General features: G+C 50.8%; 1 protein-coding gene across 1 annotated transcript in view; it reads right to left on the reverse strand.

Moving 5' to 3' along the window:
* Nucleotides 1-15,964, reverse strand: part of LOC147708651 (uncharacterized) — a 211,925-nt gene that overhangs the window by 10,840 nt on the left and 185,121 nt on the right. The gene's annotated exons all lie outside the window — the stretch shown is intronic.

Raw genomic sequence — 15,964 nt, forward strand, 5'->3', positions numbered from 1 at the left:
AGCTGTAAAGAAACCAAAAATGATTTCAGCAAAGATTAAGGCCAACTCCAGCCTCCACTAATGAGGCTCACGTTCCTGCTCTGCCCACAACTTTGTATTTGAGGATGTAAAATTATTAATATTGTCCTACCATTTTATAAAAAAAACATGCTTGAATATATATCTATTATGTGTATATCATCAAGTTATACACACACAGACATATACATATATGTATATATAATATATACATTTATATATAGATATATTTTGAAATATATTTATACATGCCTGGGTACATGTGGGTACAGAAGCTAGCCAAATATTCACTCAGTATGGCCCTTTCGTTTGGGTTGTGTATCCTCTGTTCAAAATACATCTTTGGAAAACTCCCCTGGGAAATAATGAAGTCCACATAAACCTTTTTAGTTGTGCAGGTTTTGATGAGTCGAAGCTCAGTGAATCTCATGTCAGGTATTTTCTTGCACCTGAATGTGTATTCAGAATGTGTGAAGCTGCAACAGTCACTAAAGTCTTCTGAATATGATAATCTAAGAGTTTCAAAAGCCTACAGACTAGATATACACTGCATGGTGTGCGCATGTGTGTTTTTCCCTAAGATGTCTCTAGCATTCCTCTAAGACCTTGGTAGTCCAGCAACATCTTATGAAGCTTGCAGGATTCCACAAGCTCCCTGAGTGACTGGGCCTAGGTCAGCAGAGATGGAGGAGGCTTCTTATGTACCAAGGAATAATTATCATGCATTAAAAGTTACTCTGGCAGAGTAGTTCCATTTATTATGGCAGCTTTGGGTGCTAAGCTTCAACAATGCAATCTTGATTCTCGATCTTCCTACCAAACTAATCCCTGACACATTTCTGGTCTGTCAATACCATGTCCTGGTCTTAACATTAAGGAGTACAAAGATTATAATGAAGTCAGTAGATCATGGTAAGAATGATGAAAGAGTTTGGTGGCTCTGACAGAGGGCATTAAATTAACTGCAGATATTTCTGAAAATGTTGTATTCCAAAACTTGTATCATAAAAGACATCATAATTCTCTTAGACTTGTTTGTAAAATATATGTAAAGGACACCATACTTCTACTTGCGAATGACATTAAGATGTCTGCTGCCATTAAATATGCATTTACAAAGCCAGGGAAAATCCTATTTACTTTTGCACAGTTGAAGTTTGTACAAGTCATCAGTCTGGATCTACTTCATTAAGAGAAAGTTTGCTTTCTGGTGGTGATGAGATAAATAGTTTCAAAGGTGTGCTTGGAATTTATCATTTATCTAGAAGATTACGGTGTCTTTTATATTGAGAGTTGAATGCCTAGTTCAGCTGGTAATGTTGGAATCAAAAACGAAAGAAACAGCAGTGATTCACATAAAATCTTCCTTAAACATTTTGGCTATGAGTATATGGTAGTATTGCATCAGCGACGCTGTCTTGAGGAATTTACATTTTAAAGAGTCATCTATTTAAAGAATCCATTAGAAGCCTTTATTAACCTTGATGAAACAGCATTCATTTGAAGTTAACAAACTTCAGTAGGCAGTAAGATAAGACAATGTATGATAGAGCAGATTGTGTAGTTAGTTATAGAGTGAGACAGGTGGCAGGAAATCACTGGTTTTGTCGACTACACATTCATAGACACCACAAGAGTAAATGTTCTGAGGCACAGGAAATGCTCAAACACATGGTGAAGGAAATGCTCAAACACATGGTGAAGGAAATGCTCAAACACATGGTGGGCTTTGATGTCCCGTCTTACCCTTTCGCCAGAATAAGGTAGGAGGCTTCGGCTCTCGCTCATTATTGTGTCTGCCAGGAACGACTGTGGCTGCTGTAAAGATAAAAATTACATTAGGCAAAACATACTTTAAGGCCCATTTTCACTTTCCACATCAAACTCCCCTTCCATGACCACAATAAAAGACTCATCAAACTTTTCAGTGGAACCCAAGTATAAGTAGGAACATTGATCACACAGAGTTTGTTGTCAGCAACCTTGTTTCTAGTAAATCATGTGAAGTAGGAGATGACAATATTATTTAGCTGTAAAGTCATATCTTTAGCCATGGTACCCTTAAGGGTTTAAAGGTTTTAAATATCTCCAGTGTCAGAGCAGTGAATTTGGCTAGTTTGCCTATAGACATTCCATGAGTATAAATAGACTGCAGGAAGTATTTTTGTGGCAGACAAATAATACACGCAAATATGTTTAACTCCTTGGACGCTCATGACGAGCTCAGCTCGTCATGATGTACACCTCCATACACCCATGACGAGCTGAGCTCGTCATGAACAATGGGATTTTAAAAATGTAAGCATTGACGATGAATTTCCTAAGCATTGATGTTGTTAAAGAGAAAAAACAGCAAGGATGCATGTTCACCTTGTTAGGATGTAAGGGAGTGGCCAAGTTCATAGCCAATGGAAAGAGATGGATCCTAGTAAAATATACTAATTAAAAACAACAAACGTAAACTTGTAAGATTAATGAAAGTTACATAATTTTGCAGAGAAAGGTGAGGATTATCTTTACATAAGCAAGTGATGTTTTCCTAAACATCAGCCTGCCTATGCAGTGTGTGCTATTTATTTGTACTACACTCATGCATCCTTATTCTTTTTTGTAATTGCACTCTGATCTCACTGCCCATAGGCATGTGTTCACTAATGATGAAGAGTGTCCTAAGAGTTCTCATCTAGAGCTGATTGTAAGGTATTATCCACAACTGCCCACTGCAAAGTGTGTTAACATTAGGTAATACCATGTTCTTTAATTGACTACCATGTATGTGAGGGGATATGACAAGAAGAACAGGCAATTAGGAGCTTTTACTACTGAGCATGTGGAGAATACATCTATTAACATCCTATAGAAAGGCCAAAAAGCTGATTGCAACTGCTGGTTTCTAGTCCTTCACTGAACTTGGAACACAGGCAAATAAGAAGACTTAGTTTGATCATTCTACTGCATTGGACTAGCTGAGCCAGTTTCAGTATTCCAGGGAGAATTCTAATAATTATATTAATCAAAAAATGTCCATCCACTGGAACAATAGCTGAAGATGAAAATCTTGAGAATTTAATACCACGCACAGAAAATGTATTTTTGGTATTGTTTATTTCTAAGAATGCTCTTTCACTGACTATACTAACAAATAAAAACAACGAATATTCATACATGGTACACAAAAATCTTTATTTCGATGTTCCTCAAATTAGCTAGACATAGATTCCCTTCAAATGTGTTGCCATGAACAACAGGCATTCAATCCACACGGCCTCTCAGCATCAATCAATCAGTAGATTTGTATAGACCTTCTTGTCACGCGTGAGGGTATACAGGCGATGGCAGGGTCCAGTTGATTAGCCAAATAGTGAGGTTTTCAGGGACTTTCAGAACTCTGGAAGAGATAGGGAGGTCCGGAGATAAAGGGGTAGCTCATTCCATGTCTTTGTTGCTAGGTAGGAGAAGGCGCAACCTCTGCATCTGCTAAGTCAGATGCAGGGGTGAAAGTTAGAGACGGAAGTGGAGTGGAGATGCATGGTGGGGGATGTAAGTACAGTTGATGGTTCAAGTAGGTGGGTCCGCAGTTGTGTAGGGCCTTGTATACGTCGGCCAGGAGATTGATGCCTAGCATCTTTTCTGTACAGGGAGCCAGTTCATTTCCCTGAGGTAGGGGGAGATGTGGGTTTGTCTAGGGAGTTCGAGAGCGAGTCTGGCTGCTTTGTTCTGTATGGTCTGTAGTTGGTTCGTAGCGTGGCCAGTGGGGGTCTGAGTGAAGAAGGCCACCATGATGCATCCAAGGGGAAGCTTTTGTTGCTGAAGATCAGTACTTCTGTCTTGTCTGTGTTGAGCTTCAGGCAGTTGTCCTTCATCAAGTTGGCAACATCTGTACTGCAGTTGTGGAAGTTGTTCTTGGTGTTGGTGTCTTCATAGAGAGAGAGGATGAGTTGTGTGAAATCGGCGTAGGATATGATGCCAGTCCATGGGTTTTGATGATGCTGGACATAGGTATCATATAAGTGTTAAAGAGGGTGGGGATGACCGAGGAGCCTAAGGGCACTCCACAGATGATTTACTTTGGTTCAAAGGTGAAGGGTAGAATGACTTTTTGCATTCTTCTGGTGAGGAGAGGCCATCCATCCGAGAGCAGCTCCTTGGATGCCCCCGTTGTGCAGCCTTGTGATGAGTGTGTGGTGGGAGCCATATCATAGCCTTCTAAGCGGTCTATGAGGATCAGAGTCACAGTCTCTCCTCAGTCGAGTAGGGTTTGGATATCATAGGTAGCCACCATGAGGGCTGTCTTGGTGTTGTGGTTGCTGCGGAATCCAGACTGAGAGGAATCCAGTAGGAAGTTTGGTTCCAGATGTGAGGAGAGTTGTTGGTTGATAACTTTTTCTAATACTTTGGCTGGGAATGGGAGCAGGGAGATCGGTTGTCAGTTGTGGAATTCACTGGTCTCTGCTAATGGTTTCTTTAGTATGGGGTTGACTTTTGCGTGTTTCCAGTCTTTGGAGAAGGGGGCTGTGGCTATTGATGTGTTAAACAAGGCAATGAAAAGGTGGCTGATTTCATTACAAGGCGAGAGGCTACCATTATGCAATTACCTTTTATTGCTGCCCCAACATTCAGCCCTTTAAAGAACAATAATACATTATAAAGCAATAGAATGTCCAAACAATATGTATGTCCAGAGTCATCATCCTCTTTTATTCGTTGCTTCATTACAGATAAGTACTTCTGCTATTTGTTTGTCTGTTGCTACTTATTGATTGCTGTTAAAGATCATATCTAATCTTTAGTCATAGTTTAGGACTGCTCTTCCAATTAATAGCTGGGCCTGATAAGTTTTTAGGGAATTGAGTTTAACCTTTGTTAATATTGTGTCAATGCTACTGCTTGACTTGTGTCAATACCTGCTTGAAAGACCGGTAGTCATTTGGCTGAGTATATTTGTGTTACACAAGTGCCCAGCCTGCAACATCAGGCCTCTTGGTCCCTTATCGGCTTCTTCACTAAGTCAAACTGCTTCTATTTCAGTGGCAGCTTTCAAGCAGTAACACCACTTACTCCTAAGTGCGATCATGGACTCACAGCAATCTCACACCTCCGCTTTCCACTACTTTGGGAAGGGGGCGATTGTGGAAGCTTTGGGTTTGTGATCGGGCAAGTATTTGAATATCAAAGATGACTAGAAATCCTCAATTGGAGATTTCAGGCAGGTTGCCTGGCAGAGTTGGTGGAGGCCGAGTGCAACCCTTACAACTGAGATCCAAGCTATTCTGGACTGGGAGGGTCCAACAACGTAGAATCAAGTCAAGGCATTCCTTGGTTTCACTGTGTATTATAGGAGGTTTGTGAAGGGAGTATGGATCCATTGTGACACCCTCACAGAACTCACCTCCAAGAAAATGCCAAAGAAAGTAAACTCACCAGTTAGCTGTCAAAAGGCTTTTGACACCCTGAAAGAGGCAATGTGCTCAGCACCCATTCTCAAAACTCCAGACTACGCCAAGCAGTTAATGTGCAGACTGATGCCTCTGAGCTAGGGATAGGAGCGGTCCGATCTGAGAGCAATGATGATGGCCAAGACCAGCCTGTTGATTTTATAAGTAGGAGGTTACTCATCTGTTACGGAAACCCGTTTACGAAGTTGTCAGGTTGTCCCGTCACAGCCCGAAGGTTTTAGACTCCATTTTCCATTGGGCAGTGTGATGCACAGAGATACGTCCTGAGGTATATTCGAGGTCAAGGCGGCATTAATGGAAGTACGGGTGAACAAGCGATGCCGATTATTCTTCTTGGATACAGTCGTGATGCTGGTTGCCGGTTCCCGTTCTTGGACTCGTTATGGTGTGGTAAGGGTGCCTTAGCACCGACTTTCATTTACGAACTGTTCTTGGTGAGTTTCGCTATTTAAAACATTTCACACGCTGCCGTGATGGAAAGGGTTTGGGTGTAATTTTCCTGCAAAAGGGTTGTGGGTTCAAAAGGGCAGCGCTACTACATCCAAAATGGAACCGGTTTGGGTGTATTAATTTTGTGCCACTACCATAAACGTGCAACGTAACAGCATTTCTGAGTTCTAGTGTGCTGTGTATTGTTTGCTGTGTAAAGAGCCGTGACGGAAACGGCACAACTCTTGCATTGTAGTGTGTTCATAATTCACAGTGAAATCAGCTGTAAGTGTGTACTTGGTATTTTGGAGGATGCACTACTAGCACAAGCCGGGTTTACAAATGGCAATTGTATAGTGCTACATTGGAATGGTATGACAAAGCTGTGTTGAGAAACGGTGGATAAAAACAGTGAATATTGTTTTGGTTCTTATTACCCAGCAAATTCCCATATACTGTGTTGTGTGTTATTTGGAATCCTTGTTTGCTTTTGATTCTTTGTCTTTACTATTATGCTTTGAGTAACAGGGGGCATTTGAAGTACGTGGTGAGAAGCTCCCCTGTGAAGTGCAATACCCTGATTGAAAGGGTGGGTACAAGGATAAGAGATCACTCCTCTTTATTCCTCGACACACACTACATGCTGATGTACTGTTTAGTCTTTTTTTGTAAATTCATGTTCCTCTATGTCTTAAAAGGCGAATTAATTGCAAAAACATGGAAAAGATAGAGCCATATGCATTTCATGATTATAATGAAGACCAGGTGCTGTTGTTTTCTTTTACGGGTAACAGAGAATGTAACGCATTACCTATAACAGTTCAAAAATGACAGAATTGTGTTTAGCTAAAGGTATCTAATTGTTTGCTTTCTTTCATAGGTCTCCCTCCCTGCTGTCACCATCCTTTCCTTCCCTCACTTGATCAGATCAACATTCTGAGCTGTAATATCTTCCAGATTTGAGAAGTTCAAGCGGTTGAACGCCTTTTTTGCAACAAACCAACTCCGAGTTATCAAACGATCTCAGTGTGAAGCTGTCAGAGCTGACATCATCAGGGAGCAGCTTCAGAGTGCCATTGAGAGGGAGGCATTTGATTTTGTACCTGAATAAGATGAAACAATACCTGTTTGGTACTCACTTCACAGTTCAAACTGACCACAGACCTCTCAAATGGCTAATGCAAATGAAAGGTAAAAATGCCAAACTTTTGAGGTGATCTGTCTTCCTACAGGGAACAGACTTTATAGGGGGGTAGGCGCTTGCCCGGCCAAAAGATGGCTGCTTGCTAAGTGAGCTCCGCTAACCGCCACATCGATCCGTCAGCTATTAGCTATAATTATCCTGGTTACTCGCTCGAGATCCTGAGCATGCTGTGCCCTATCGAAAACGCTCTGGAGGCTGTAGGAAAGGAGTAATTCGGCTGCAGTTCTCGGACCAGACGCTGCTTCCCCTGAGCCGCGTGAAGCTGCTGCTGAAGAGGACGACTATTCCTGCTGAGGCGGGTGCGAGCGTTCACCCGGCCCTCGTGACCATTGAGGTGTGGAGACAGCTGGACCCCCTGATTGGTGGCGATCCTTCTGCTGAGTGAGTGGTGACTTTGCCGGCGACCGGGCTGCTGAGCTCTGTGGCATGTTTGGTGATACGGAGGTTGAGGCCAAGCTGCGGAGATGATCTTTGACGTGCGGCCTGACTGGCACCGACCTGGCGTGCAGGCCTGCTGGCAGACTACATCCGGAGTGGATTCTTTGGCATTAGGCGAGTGCAGGCGGCCTGGATTTGTTGCGAACATTACACCATTTGCCTCATCACCTAGCGGGAGCAGCCCTATATCCCATTATGGGACTGCTACTGTATTGGGCCCTGGTAGCTGTGCATGGACAAGCAGTGCCTCATTGCATGGCAACAAAGCGGGGGCCACACTCCTAGAGGGGCATGGTGTATCTGAGCCTGCCTTCATGGTGAACTATTAAACTGCCTAGTGTGAAACCCTCAATGACTCCCCTTTGCGTGGCCTACATCCAGCGTAGTTGGACGATCGCACTCACAGGTCCAGCAGCTGACGCAACAGATAACACCATCCCTGCACTCCTTGCATTGATCCTGATTGGCGCCAGCATGGGAAAACTAGACAAAACACAGCATAAGCTTGACTTTGAGCAGGGCAAATCCAGGCATAGAGTTGATGCCACGGAGTCCGCTACATCAGAACCAGACATGTTGTCTGATGACCCAATTGGAGACAAAACAATCCTTGTGTCTATGCAGAAAGGCTTGTCGGTGATTGATGCAAAAATAGACACCTTGTCCAACAGGATGGACCATATGACCGAGGGAGTTGACAACCACGGGGAGTATCCTGACATGGCGGAACGCAGAATTACTAAATTTGATGTGGCGCGAACCAACTCTAATAGTGCGCAGAAAAAGATGGAGCGAACTCTGGTTATTTTGCAGGACAGGGCTGAGGATTTGGAGGCCAGATCACGGCACAGTAACCTGCGCATTATAAGCCTGCCCGAGTCCACGGCAGCAGGCAACATGGAGACCTTTATAGCAAAATTGCTTACTATGCTGCTTGGCGCTGCCACCTTTTCTCCTATGTTTGTTGTGGAACGGGTGCACAAGTCGCTGGGACATAAGCCGTCCCCAGGAGCCCCTCCTCGACCTGTAATAGCGAAGTTACTTAACTTCAGAGACCGAGATACGGCGCTGAGGAGGGCAAGAGAACTGGGAGATTTGCAACATGAGTGCTCTTTCCTCTCTTTATTCCCGGACTTTACTATCAGAGTCCAGGAGGCCAGGAGGCCAGGAAGCAATTTGCTCCTCTGAAACTCAAGCTGTAAGAGCAAAAAGTAGAATACGCGATGCTGTATCCGGCGTGGCTGCGAGTGATGTTCGATGGTAAGGTAAAGATATTCTCTGACCCCCCGTCCCTGCAAAAATCCCTCAAAGATTTGGACTTGAACGGAAAGCGCAGGAAAGACAAGATGGCGGACGATCGGGCTGACGGAGCGGATGAAGGACTTGATGAAAATGACTGATGAGAAACATTGCACGGCAGACTTTTATGATGATTTTCCCCATGAGTATATAATCTGTGCAGGATTGGGGTGATTGGACCTTTAGCTTTCAGGGAGTGCCTCCTTACTGTGAAATATAACTTTATGCTGAAATGTATGATTCTGCTGACCCTTACTCGCATAGGCCAGGCTTATTGGTACAGGAAGTCAGCATCATATTGAGTGAGAGATGCTATCCATCAATAGTTGTTTACGAGGCTCCCTGAGAGACTTAGTACCTCCAGTGGAAGTCTCTTATTATTTGGAAAGTGGCTGTGTGGCATTGGGACCCCACAGAAGTGATGGCCGGTAAAATCTGCCCCAATGCGTTTTACACTCAACCGTCACAAGTTAAATAGTGCTTATTACTAAACAATTGTAGTTTTCTTGCTATATGTACTAGTAATTGTTAGTGAGGGGGAAGTGAGCCGCTTATGCCTAGTTGGGGTTGGCATGACGTGGGTGGGGGGGTTGGTACTTTTGTTACAGTTCACATGGTCACACTGGGCGTGAGTGATTACGGCAATGCATTTGTTATAGCAGCTAGGCTTGTCAGAACATTTGAAAGTGAAGAATGACACACAGTGAACATGGGGAGGGATATAGAAGAAGCCTGCGATTAATGACATGGAACATGAGGGGCTTAAATGACCATAGAAAATTGTGTAAAATTCTGGCGTACTTGAACAGAAAGGAGGTAGACATTGCGCTGCTGCAAGAGACGCATTTTGTCCCTAATAATGCTATGCTCACGAGGTGTAACCTAGCAGGGCCATTCCCTGCAGGCGGCTTCACCTCACACTCCAGGGGTGTAATTACCTTGGTTAATCCCAAGTCAGCCATACAACTTGAAGAATGCTAGACTGATCATGCTGGTAGATTTGTAATCTCAAGATGTCATGGAAGGGGGGCTGACTTTCAAATTCTAAATACATACAGGTCTGACTATGATGACCCTCAGTTCTACCATTCACTTTTAACATGCATTAGGGGCTGCCACCCATGGGGGCGTGGCTAAGGCGCTGATGTAGGTGGAAGCGGGACTCCGGAGCTCCTCCGTGCCCGCCTCGCACCACCACATATCCTGCGCCCCGACGCACTCCCCGACCCCTCAACAGTGCCCAGGTGGACATCAGGGGCACGCAGGGAGACTCTGGAGGACGGGGGGCCCCTGTAACTGCCCCGCCGGACTTTTGGCGGCGAGCGCGGCACACGGGGATGCGAGCGCACAAAATGGCGGCCGCCGTCCTGCTGTGACGCGCCTGGCGACGGAGCCTGGGAGAGGAGGAGAAGCCCTCTGGCGCTGTGGTGGCGAGCCGCTGGCCAGACGAGACCCCCCGGGAGCGAGCGGAGGTGAGGGGTAGAGGCTGGCACCCTCGCGGGCGGACTCAGAGAAAGGGGGACGATCGGCCTGCCTGACTCCAAAATGGCGCCGACAGAGACCCGGTGATCGCCTTGGCGGCCGGCTGTGGACCCACTGGACCCGCGCAGAGCACTGGGTCAGCGTGGGGCACCTGACCCGCCCCCCTGGTGGTGACTTAGACGGGGAGCCTGCACCACAGGTGGTTTGGGGGCACACGAGTGCGGAAGTCGACGAGGAGAGCGGGGGATGAGGTACTGGCTACCCTCCCCCACGAGGCATTGACTTTGAAGGCGGGAAGAGGCACCTATCTGGCCCTGGCGGTCGTTTGCTGGGCCGCGGTGGCCGCGGGGAGTGCTGGGCCTGCGGAGAGCACCTGTCCTGCCCTCCTGGCGGTGGCATAGCCAGGGAGCCTGCGCCACAGGTGGTCGGTGGCACATGAGCGAAGAGGGCGACGAGGGGAATTCGGGATGTGATGCTGGCTCCCCACCCTCATGAGGCGCTGAACTTACAGACGGGAGGAAGCGCCTAACTGGCCGGGGATGCCCGATTACAGCGGGCCACATCGGGACTGGTGCTCAGTGGCGCGCACCCTGCCGGAGCCTTCTAGGTGCCCAGACCTGGGGCGCTGGTGCCCCACAACGCTGGTGAAGCGGGACCTGGCCTCTGGACGGCTCCACGGACTGGACCCCATGAGGCGCGGGCCCAGAGAGCAAGGGAGTCGGCGGACCTGAGGCGGACAAAGAGCGGGAGTATCGGCGGCCACTGCAGAGGCATCGGACGAGCGCTGCCCGCAAGGATGGTACGAGGCAACAGGAAGAAGGGCTTCGAGGCCCTGAGGCTGGACGACCCGGGACACCCTGTCGACGACGTCCCGCTAGGGGAGGGAGCCGGGAGCTCGTCCCACCCGCGAGACCCCTCCCTGGGAGACATAATGCAGGCGATTGTGGCGTCGCGGGAGGCTCTTGAGAAGAGCATAGACACCATTGGGTCGGACCTGACCCTACTGAAGGACGACCACAGGAAGCTGAAGGAGCGGGTGGCGACCTCTAAGGTTACCCTGAAAAGTCTCCCGGGGGACGTAGTGGAGCTGAAAAAGTCACTGGCGGATATGGCGCAGAAGGTACGGGTGCTAGAGCTCCGAGCGGAGGACAGCGAAGGGCGCTCTCGGCGCAATAACCTCCGCCTCGTTGGGGTCCCTGAAAACACAGAGGGGCGGGACGCGGTCACCTACCTGGAGGGCTGGCTGCGATCTGAGGTGGCCCCGGAGGGGCTCTCGCCGTTCTTTGCCATTGAACGGGCACACAGGGTCCCTGCGCGTCCCCCCAAACCGGGGGCGCCTCCGCGCCCGATTGTACTGCGCCTCCTGCACTTCAGGGACAGAGACCATATACTGCGGAAGGTGAGAGACGTCCCGGACCTGAGAATCGACAACGGCAGGGTCATGATTTTTCCGGACTTCACCAGGGATGTGCAGAAGCAACGAGCCTCCTTCCTGGCGGTCAAGCGGAAATTGAGATCGCTGCAACTGCCCTATGCTATGCTGTTCCCGGCGCGACTGCGGGTGGTCGATGGAGAACGCACGCACTTTTTCACAACGCCACAGGAGGCCTGGAGCTGGTTGGACGCAAGGGGGGAGCCGGGCACGGACCACACACCACGGACCCCTCCCAGGAGACACTCCACGGAAACGGCACCGGTGCGACGTTCTGGCTCCCCTTCGGGCTGGCAGCAGGAACGAGCCAAGGCGGTGCAGGCAGTGGCGGCCATCAGCCAGGGGGACGCCAGCCCCTCCAGCAGCACGTCGGAGCAGTCGAAGGCCAGTGCTCCCAGCCCTGGCTCCAGCAGTAGGCACGAGCTGTCAGAGACAGACATGCCGTTGGTGACTCCCCAGACAGCGGATGGTATCCTTGGCTGAGACGGCTCGTGGAAGACCGGCCACATAAGTAAGGTACTGGGGCGTGCAGGCGGGGGGGGCCACTTCCGGACGCTATGCAGTGAGATGCGGGTGCCCCCCGGGACTTCTTACTGAGACCTTGGGGACGGGGAGAGTCGGGGGACCTCTCCTGTTTGTTGTTAGGGGTGTTGGGGCGGGGGCGGTGGGCTTCGGGCCCGTATGGAGCCGGCATCGCTGCCTCTCCAGTCCTATTTTGTAGTGACACGCTTTCTGATACTTGAGTTTGGATGGGGTTTCCACGTTGGTTGTCTGTCCGGGGGTGTGGGTGTTGGGGTAGTTTGATTATGCAAGTTGGGGGGGGGGGGACGAGGGTGGGACCTAGGCGTGCCGGGGGGGTTGCTGAGAGGGCGAACGGGGCTTGGTGGACACTACCATGGGATCCGACCTAGGCTACAAATGTCTCACATGGAACGTAAGGGGGATGCACTCGATGCATAGACGCCATAAGATCCACTCCTATCTGGTCAGGCGGGGCATACACATAGCCTTCCTTCAGGAAACTCATCTGCTGGACAAAGAAGGGAGGGCACTGCAGAGGCGCTGGAGGGGGCAGGTCTTTCACACCGGTTACTCTGCTTATGCTAGGGGGGTGGCCATCTGGATACGGGCGGGGGTCCCCTTTCAGTGCACACAACAGGTAATTGACCCGGAGGGGAGATTTATAATGGTGAGAGGCAAGCTGGACGGGAGGGACCTTAACCTGGGTTGCTTGTACGCCCCGAATGTGGACCAACCTGCATTCCTCTCCCTACTGTCCAATAAACTAGCCCAGTTCCTAGTGGAGCCCCTGCTCCTGGGCGGCGACTTTAACAGTGTCGCCGACGTCGCCCTGGATAGATCCCACCCCCCCCTTCCGAACGCACCAGCTGGTAGACTCGCACTTGCGCGCTCAGCCTGGCAACGCCAGTGGGGACTGGTTGACTCCTGGAGGACTAACCACCCGTCGGACAGGGACTACTCATTCTTCTCCGCCCTCCACGAGTTACATGTCCGTATTGACACCTTCCTGTGCTCACAGGACGTGCACGCAGAAGTGTGCCACAGCGAGTACCTCACGCGCTCGATCTCTGACCACAACCCGCTTCTCGTGCGGCTGCGCTGGTCGCAGATCCGCCCAAGAATACCGGCTTGGAAACTCCGCCCTGAGGCACTGGAAGATCAGCTCTTCCGTACCACGATCGCCTCGGGCATTGAGACGTATTTCCAAATTAACGCGGGCACGGCGGGCTCGGCCACGACGGAATGGGACGCCTTCAAATCCGTACTACGGGGCCAGTGCATTGCGACGTCATCGGGGGTGCGGAGAACACTACTGGTAGAAATTGAGAAAGAGGACGAGACCCTGCGGAGGCTGGAGAGAGAGAGGCCTGAACGGCCGGACATTCACGAGGCCCTGCTGGGGGCGCGGGAGGCGGTGGCGGCAACGGTGGAGCGCCTCCGATGCTTTGATTACAAGGCCTACCTCACGCGGGCGCACTCGGAACGCGACAAATCGGGGGCTCTTCTGGCCTGGCTGGCCAACCCGGCCAGCCGGAGCTCGGTCATCCTTGAGCTCAGAGACCACGCGGGGCGGCGAGATTTGATCAGCAGGGGATCAACGCGCTGTTTTACGACTACTATACAGAGCTCTACCGCAGCAGGGTCCTCCCTTCGGTGGAGGAGTTCCAGACCTTTACGGAGGGTCTTGACCTGCCGGAAATGGAAGAGGAGGACGCGAAACGACTCGGGGACAAAATCGAGGAGAGAGAGGTGCGGGTCGCCATCAAGAGCTTGGCGAGAAACAAGACACCGGGCACCGATGGATTCCCTACAGAATTCTATCTCACCTACGTAGATCTCCTAGCGCCCCGGCTGACGTGGCTGTACAACGAGGCGAGGCGGCTGGGCTGTCTCCCTGCGACCACGAGGGAGGCGCTGATTGTCCCCCTACTGAAGCCGGGTAAGCAGCCATGGGACAGATCGGCGTACCGCCCCCTGTCCATGCTCAACCTGGATTACAAGATCCTGAGCAAGGTCTTGGCGACGCGTTTGCTCCCCCACATGCCCATGCTGGTACATGCGGACCAGTCGGGTTTCATCCCGGCCCGCAACACGGCGCTTAATGTGCGACGACTCCTGCATATCCTAGAGGCTGACACATACGACGGCGACGAGGCAGTGGTGTTTGCTGTCGACATGGAGAAAGCCTTCGACAGCCTGGAATGGCCTTATCTCTTCCATGTGCTACGAGCTCTGGGCCTTGGCGAAGGCTTCGTCGATTGGACGAGGCTGCTCTATACAAACGCGACGGTGAGAGTCAGGACAGGGAGGGTCATCTCTGAGATGTGTGGGGTGGGCAGGGGCACCCGTCAGGGATGCCCTCTTTCCCCCTTGCTGTTTGCCCTGGCTGTCGAGCCCCTCGCGGCGCGGGCCCGGCTGGCCGGGCATATCAGGGCCTGGATGTCTATGGCCAAATACACCACATCGCATTATACGCTGATGACCTACTGATGTTCCTGGTGGACTCGGCGGACTCCCTGCGTGGGGCTAGGACTCTCCTGCAATGGCTGAGTAAGGTCTCCGGCCTCCGAGTGAACTGGGCGAAATCTCACCTATTCCCGGCCCGCCCACGGAGAGCATGTCCGCTAACTACGGAAGGCGTGACTTGGGAAGAGAGGAGCCTACGATATCTTGGCACCTCGATCTTTCATGACAGTGCCGATATCCTTGAGGGGAATATCGGTACGGCGATCAGGCACGCTAAAGGGAACTTCGAGTTTTGGGGCACGCTCCCATTATCGCTCAGGCGGAGGGTGGCGCTCCTCAAGATGGTGACCCTGCCACAGCTGCTTTACTTCTTCGGGACCCTCCCGATCTGGATCCCGGCGAGCTACTTTCGACGGCTGCGATCGATGGTCATCGGCTTTCTATGGGGGGCGGGCAGGCGTAGGGTGGCCCTTGCCACACTTCTCCGCCCTCGGGCGGGCGGAGGTCTAGCTGTCCTGGACTATGAGCTCTACTACTTGGCGGCACAGCTGCAGTGGCTGACGCAGTGGGTGGCACGGGCTAGGAGAGAGGCGGACGGGTCGGGGGAGCCGGCGGGTCCGGTCCAGGTGTTGTCCCGGATTGTCCTGGGACTTCCGATGGGGGATTTCCACCTCACGCAGGAGTTTGCAACGGCCCGAAAATGCTGGAACAGATACCGCCGGAGGTGCGGTGTCACGGTCCCGTACGCACCTGAGATCCCACTTAGACTCTGCGAGACATTGCCGCACGGGGGCTCGTGGCACGGGCTGGCCGGTTGGGATCAGCGGGGGCTCTCCTCCATGGGCGATCTGTACGAAAACGGGGTGATGTTGCCCTTCGATCTCCTGCAAGAGCGCTTTGAGCTGGCGGGGGGGGGACTTCCTCCTACATGCGGCGTTAACGGCGGCGATTCGCAAGCACTGGGGGGCGGGCATGTCGGAGCCGACGCTGTCGCTGGGCTGCCAGTACGTCGTGATGATGACGGGGACGGTCAGGGCGGTCACGTGCCTATCTCGACGCATGCTCTCGGAATCCATCGCTCCACTGTTGGCCTTGAAGGCGAAATGGGAGGCCGATCTGGGGACTGAGATCCCCGAGGAGGCCTGGAATGGCATACTGGAGGGGGCCCGGAATGGCACGCGCAACGCGAGATTCCAGCTGGTGCACTTTTATGTCCTA

Source organism: Lissotriton vulgaris, chromosome 6 (genome assembly GCF_964263255.1).
Source record: "Lissotriton vulgaris chromosome 6, aLisVul1.2, whole genome shotgun sequence".
Lineage (NCBI taxonomy): Eukaryota > Metazoa > Chordata > Amphibia > Caudata > Salamandridae > Lissotriton > Lissotriton vulgaris.